The sequence below is a fragment of the Plectropomus leopardus genome, chromosome 3 (assembly GCF_026936395.1).
Source record: "Plectropomus leopardus strain MGB_pleo_1.0 chromosome 3, ASM2693639v1, whole genome shotgun sequence".
Lineage (NCBI taxonomy): Eukaryota > Metazoa > Chordata > Actinopteri > Perciformes > Serranidae > Plectropomus > Plectropomus leopardus.
In genome coordinates this window covers 25,441,353-25,449,033 of record NC_142178.1, presented here as the reverse complement: position 1 = coordinate 25,449,033, position 7,681 = coordinate 25,441,353, and positions in this window count along the sequence as shown.

Sequence of the window (7,681 nt, the reverse complement as noted above, 5' to 3'; positions counted from 1 at the left end):
GTTTTTGGGAGTGTCTAGTCAGTGAAAGTGAGCAGTCAGTGAAAGTGATGTAACCTGGACATATTTAAACAAGTTAAATATACAGTTATGATTACCGTTAAAGGTGGGGCCATCACAGTCAACTTATACTTTTAGCTCTAAAAAACAAGAGACAAATGTTCACTTGGACAGTCTATCCAGATTTATCTGTTAGTTAATAGCTGTAATATGATGGTACCAATTTGTAGAAAAAAAAAAAATTTACAGTAGAATATACAGAAGTAGAAATCTCTTTGCACATTATTGAATAAGGTCATTCACCGTGAATCTGCCCCTAGGCCTACTTGTCTTTCATGGGAACGATATTAAAGAATAGCAATTACTGTTGACAGGTATAGGCCTGACTCGTAAATCCATCCTTCCATCCATTTTCTTCCGCTTATCCGGTGCCATGTCCTGGGGCAACAGGCGGGGCAGATCATTCCAGATGTCCCTATCCCCAGCAACACTTTCCAGCTCGTCCTGGGGGACCCCAAGGTGTTCCCAGGCCGGACGAGATATGTAATCCCTCCAGCGTGTTAGATTCACCCAGAGGGGACACTCCACCATTTTCCAGCAGAGAACCAAGGCCTCAGATTTGGAGGTGCTGACTCTCATCCCGACCGCTTCACACTCTGCCGCAAACCACGCCAGTGCATGCTGAAGGTCACAGTGTGATGAAGTCAACAGAACTGCATCATCTGCAAAAAGCAGAGATGCAATTCTGAGGTCCCCAAACCGGACCCCTTCCTCCCCCCGGCTGCGCCTTGAGATCCTCTCCATGAAAATCACGAATAGGTTTAAAGACAAGGGGCAACCCTGGCGGAGGCCAACACCCACTGGGAGCGCGTTTGACTTTACGCCGAGTTTGCGGACACAGCTCTCACTTTAATTATACAGGGACCAAATGGCTTGCAGAAGCGACCCCGGTACCCCGCACAGGACTCCCCGAGGGACACGGTCATAAGCCTTCTCCAAATCCACTAAACACATGAAGACCGGATAGGCAAACTTCCACGCCCCCTCCAGCAGCCTCGCAAGGGTTAAAGAGCTGGTCTGTTGTTCCACAACCAGGACAGAATTCACATTGTTCCTCCTGAATCCGAGGTTCAACGATCAGTCGGAGCCTCCTTCCCAGCACCCTGGAGTAAACTTACCTGGGAAGGCTGAGCAGTGTCATACCCTGATAAATAGAGCACACTCTCCAGTCCCCTTTTTTTAAAAATGGGAACCACCACGCCGGTCTGCCACTCCACAGGCACTGTACCCGACCTCCACGCGACACTGAAAAGGCGTGTAAGCAAAGACAGCCCAGCAATGTCCAGAGCCTTCAGCATCTCAGGGCGAATCTCATCCACACCTGGCGCCTTGCTGCCTAGAAGCTTTTTGACTACAGACTCTGCCTCCTCAACGTGAGACGTGACGGCAGGGTTCAGGAGTCCCTCAAAGTGTTCCTTCCACCGCTCAGCAATATCCCCAGTACGGGTCTGCAGCTCTCCTCCCCTGCTGAGCACAGCGTGAGACAAACACTGCTTTCCCTTCCACTGACTGGTAAATAATTACACACAAACATACTGTTCAAGTACTTATTAAATATTCTGAAAATTTGTTGATACACTTTGTGTGTGTGTGTGTGTGTGTGTGTGTGTGTGTGTGTGTGTGTGTGTGCTGTGTGTGTACTGTGTGTGTGTGTGTGTGTGTGTGTGTGTGTGTGTGTGTGTGTGTGTGTGTATATATGTGTGTGTGTGTGTGTACGTACCATGAAGGGGGTAAAGCTGCATTTTATTGTGAAATCCTGGTTTGTTAAAGGGAAATAATAAATCCTTGAATTCAGCTGTTGCAAAGAAACTTTCTCTTGATATACTCAGGCATCACACTGTTTAGCTTACCAGAAAGTTTCTGTTGTGGCCTACAAAAACAATGAATTCAACTTTCTTTTTTGTGTTTTTGCCTTCCATTTTACAAAACAAAATGTTGGTCATGATTATCTGCTGAATGTTAAAATGATAACCTGACTGAAGAATTCTCTCATTAAAGAAAGTCAGATATATAATATAATGTAAAGGGAGACGCTGTGGTGGAGCCAAGAGGCTCAGAAAAAGCATTTTGCACTGATTTACAGGCTGATCTTCACTGCTTTATGTCACTCAGACTGCAGGATGTGGTGGGACTGGGTGGACATGAAGGGCCGAACTGAATGTCTGAACTGGAAATCTCTTTGCACATTAGTGAAGAAGATCGGTCACCCTGAATCTGCCCTTAGGCTTACATGCCTTTCATGGGAACCAGGGTATTAAATTACCTGTGCTGTCAATCAGTGTAATCTGCTTATTTATTACTGGTTAAACTGCATATCTCCGTTACGTGAGAACTAGATCAGCAGAGCATTTGTTTTATTGTTTTTTATTGGCACAATCCAAGGTTGTTCAAACAAGTTCTGGAGTTCTTGAGAAATGTTGAGCAATATTAAATAATGGTAATTATTGTTCACAGGTGAAGGCCTGACTGGTAAATAATAACACAGAAAAAGTTAAGGTGCTCCTCTACACCGTTGATGTCGACAGCAACGATTTTGGGCTTTCTGGCTTCGGTCGTGTTGGTGGGCCCGACCAGTGACAGCTCACAGAAGTCTATTAAGGTTGGGCAGAGATCCTCAGGGTTATCTCTGCTTTCAGGTCACAGTGCCAAAGGCTCCCGAAACTTTAAGAGAGGAAGTTACGGGAGATGAGGTGAGGGAGAAAATAGGTGTTGGCTTTCGGAGAAGTTCTGAAAATAATTTAAGTGAATGAATTTTGATAAGTAATTTATGTACACAAGAGAGGCAGAAGATAATAGTGTCATGTTAGATATTATTGTTTTTTCTTTAAACCAGGAAACCAGTGATTCGGCCTGAATGCCTTCTATGTTAACTAAACCTGCATTAATGAAAAATTTGACACCGTCCTTTTGAACAGTTTTCACTCTTTATTTTCTTTATCAGAATCAGATTTCAATTTAATTCATACTAATGAAGTTCAATTTTGTTGAGCATTTTGAATCAGCTCTATGGCACTTTGATATACATTTTAATCCCAGATTTCAGCTCTGAAGAGATCAATAAAACTAAACAAGTATGAGACACTGACTGGTCCTTACTTTGATGGCAGAAACTAGTGAATGAACGGTTAATTTAGACGACTAATTTTAGTCTCTGGTATGTACCGAGTCAACCTGTTGCTTGTCCGAGTACTCATGGATTACCGGTGTGTTAACGTAGTGCAGCAACAGCTCTGTATGAGCGAGGACAGATTAAATCAGACTCAAGTCGAGACCTCTGTCAGCCAAGGCAAGTGGTGCATTCACATGCTCTTTGGATGGTCATTCTTCCAACTTTGTTGTGTTCAGCTTTGAGTTGTAGTGTGCAAACAATATGGATGCTACAAAGATTTTATTTTCAATGTAAATCTGGGTAATGAATATTATATGGTGTTTTACTGGGTTATGTACCAATCAACCATTGGTCTGGGAAGTGTGACTTGACAACCCAGATTGTTGGACTGTAAAATGTTTCTTGAGGATGAAGTGGTGGTGCAGATATTAAGAGCTGCCATGGATGAATGTCACCACCCACCCTTTATTATTCAGCTTTGGCTGAATGACAAGATTACAACTGTCATATGCGCAACGGCAGACAGGGACTGGCAGGCCTGTGCCAAAAAAAGCAAACCTACCAGTTTCTCAGAGTCAGTTTGAGATATGAATGCACATTTTGATACAAACTTCTTAAGTAGTAAAACCATGTTCTTGTAATACTGATTCAGTTATTTTCAAAACTGAGTTCCAGGTTCAAGTGTGAATAAATTCTATGTCTCTGACTTTTCATATCACCTATGATTATATCTGTCTTGTCTTGTTTGTGGACATCCAGGAAATAAAATCATTAATACAATTGACTAGTTTGTTAACGGGACTGAGATCATCAGAGGGAAGTGAAATTAATATTTGCGTGTCATCGGCATATGAGTAGTAAGAAATATTGTGTTTTTGATAATACCAAGTTGAAGCATGTTTGGTACTATGTTTAAGTGAGACTTGTGATTATTAAATAAAAATCCAGCCACATTCATTTGATATTGATATGCACTATGTTGGTTTTCATTTCTGTAGCACATAAAGCTCAAACAAGTGCAAACTGTCACATGTTGTTCATTAAATATATATGTGTTTGTATACCAAGAAACTTCTCAATGCAGCTTCATATTTTGTATTTTACATTTGTAATTGTGAGAGAAAATTCATTTTTTAAAGAGAAGAAAAAACATCCACCATGTTATGTGCATCAATATTATGTTTTTTATTGTGATTTCATGCATCATGAGAGGAATACACTTTAGAGATGAAAGTGAGGTTCCTCTCAAACACTAAGGAAATGCAGTTTTTGTACAAAGAGAAAAACAAGTTGAAGAACACAAGAAAAGCCCATCACTATTTCAGAGGAAATGGTAGTGCACAGTGTGTGTGCGTGCGTGTGTGTGTGTGTGTATGTATGTGTGTGTTTGTATGCATGGGGGGTGGGGGGGGTTATAGACAGTCACGAGGACTTCTCTGCACAGTCAGGAGGCATTATCAAGGCACTATTCCAAACGTATAACGAACTAACCGCACCCTATTGTGATGAGTTACAGCTTGACTTTCTCATGAAACCATAAACAACCCAGAACAAAACAGGATATAATAAACCTGTTTGTTAGACATTTCAATAATAATTCTTAAGACAGTTTTTTCTCTTAAGTGTTACAGTCATAATGTAAAATAGTATTTTTTCCCCATAATAAGTTATTAGATGTCCTGCATATGCATTTAAAAAAATTATATAAAACTATAAATAAGATTATAATAAGAGAGGACTTCATTTGGACTTCATCATTTAAAACTATATTTTCACTATAGTTAAATTAATCGTATTGTTTACAAATAACTACTTGAACACTAAATGACTGCATGCAGTAGTTTTTCCTTCCACCCTCGTATCATTTTTATCAGAACAGACAGTTGTTGCTTATTCTCAGTTTCATATTTGGCCAACAGCTGAGAACATCAAACCCTCTTATATTCAAATGGCCACACTATTTTCTATCCCAGTTGGATCTAAGTATGTGTATGGCAACTCCAGACTCTTGTTTCTGATGTTGATGTTTTTACTTAATAGTTGAAGCTCTCCTTGAAAAGTCTTCATCAGCCTGCAAGGAATCTCCTAACTAAAATAATCCTTCAGGTACAGGCCAAGAGGGACCTGATGACATCAAAAATATATTAAAATGATCATTTTTCCACCACTATTTGGAATATAATATACAGTTGTAGTACATGAGCAGGATTTTTATCAGTGACTCAAAGGCGGTATTTTTCTGTAATTACATAGGTTACTGTGGGCTTCTACGAAACATAAATGTGATTTGTGTAATTTTTCATGAGTTTTAAGGCACTTACAAAGTCAGATGACGGTTTGCTGAGTAAGCACATGACGGCTGTTGCATTAGCTGTTGTGCCTTTGTCCGGGAATATCTGCAACATAGTGGCCTCGCTTGTTGTCCACTTTGTGGTTGGTGGAGGAAGCTGCAGGTTGATTGGAGTGTTAGGCAATGATGATGCGATGAACGAATGATTGGCAGATGACTGATTAATACTGTTTTAGGCCATACCATGCCATTTTGTTGGTCAGCTGGTCCACCGCTTTGATCTACACTGAAGTATTTCAACAGCTATAAGATGTATGAAATTTGGATTAAAGCTAAAACTTGCACAGACTGTCATTGTCCCCAGAGGATGAATCCTAATGAGTGATCCCCTGACTTTTCCTCTAGCACCACATGAGGTTAACATTTTTGGTTTTCAGAGTAATGTCTTGCCATTCAATTTGGTTTAGAAATTCATGTTTACCCTTGTATGACCTGTGATAATTGTGGTGATAACTGTGGTAATAACTGTGGTGGTTTTTTGACCAAACACGTACAAAACTAATGACATAATGTTTTTTGCTATCTTGCAAATGTTTGTATGCTAACTTTCTAAATAAGGGCCTGTGTCCATATTGCTTATTTTTTCCCAGTATTGGCATCGTTTTTCAATTGTTTCCAATAAGATAAGAGCGTACTGCAGCCACCTAAAGAAAGCGCACTGCAGCCAGCAACCTTTTTCTGAGAGCTCTTCCGTGTTTCTGTCGCCTCTCCGACCACTTCTTATTGAACTTTTCAGAAAGGTACCTCTGACATAATTGCTGCTTCTGTAGCAAAGCCACTGTCCACTGTCAGAACAAAAACAGAACAGCTTATTTTTTGGGGCAGGTTGGCTGGCGGACATTAGATGTTGTGTTATGCTTTTATACTATTCCCTTTGTAAGTTTGTGTAGTCAACCCTTTGCTACCCACCTCGCCTCATGTTAGTGTCTGGATATTGTTGTCATGGAAACAAACCAGTGCAAAGCACATAATTAAAAAAAAAGGTTCTGGCAGAGCTCTTTTATGAGGTGCTGGGATGAAGCGTTTCCCAGTGCCCTGCCACTGCCCTCTGCTGAAGAAAAAATGCTATGTGGACACATGACCTATAAGATTGTGATCTCAGTAAACATTTCACTTCTTAAAAGTCAGCATTTTAGTGTAATTGTAATTTTTTAGCATTTGCAGTTGCATTCAGCTCAAAGCACTGGTGAGCCTATGTACAGCATCACAGGCCTGCTAGCATGCTTGTAGACTCTTGTTTATGCCATCCATCTCTTACGAATTCAGAAAAAAACTCCAAAACCTCATCAACTTATTCCAGATAAATAGCAACATTACAACTGGTCATCACCTGTCCAGTGTTCATAGCTGAGTGCTGTCCCGAGCAGGTGAAGATCACCATGGTGACAAATTTGACCAACTCAGCCACAGTGGTGAAGCTCTGTGAAATTCCTGAGAATCAGAGGAAATAAACTGCGTCACTTAAAGGCATCTAGATGGTTAAATTAAAGTTTGACTTAGATTTGATTGTGATCATATAATATATAAAATATAGATATGCACATTTCTCATCATTGAGATTGAGATTGAACTTTGAAGTTCACCTGTGCTAAATACAATGCAAAATACATCACTAGTTAACTTGTGCATTTTTGCACACATTGCAGCCGTAACTTTCTCTTTTGTTAGACAGCTGAATGGCCATCTCTGTAGAATAATATATTTTTTTAATTGTGTGCGATATTCAACACATTACATTATACAACCTTTAAGGAATAGTTTTACATTTACAAACTTGCCTGTTGCTTTCTTGCTGAGAGTTAGATGAGGATATTGACACATTTAATGTTGCAGTCTGGCCTTTGTCCATTTATGACCTTTACCACAGCTGACCACAAGGGGGCAATCTATATATATTTTGGCTTCATCCTTGGAGAACTGTAATGCCGTCCGTCTTTCTATACAGACTATGGTCCAAAGTGATCCTTCACTGTCTGCATGAGGCCTCCGGAAATACCAAATAATGACCATGGAAGAATCATACAATCATACAGTTACTATTACTGTACATGATGAAATTCATAAACCAAAGATCCAAAACAGTTCCTCTCTTTTTGATCTTGATATTAACATCACTGACCTCATGTGTGCTAAAAGAAAAGAGACTACAAGTGTAATGTTTGGTT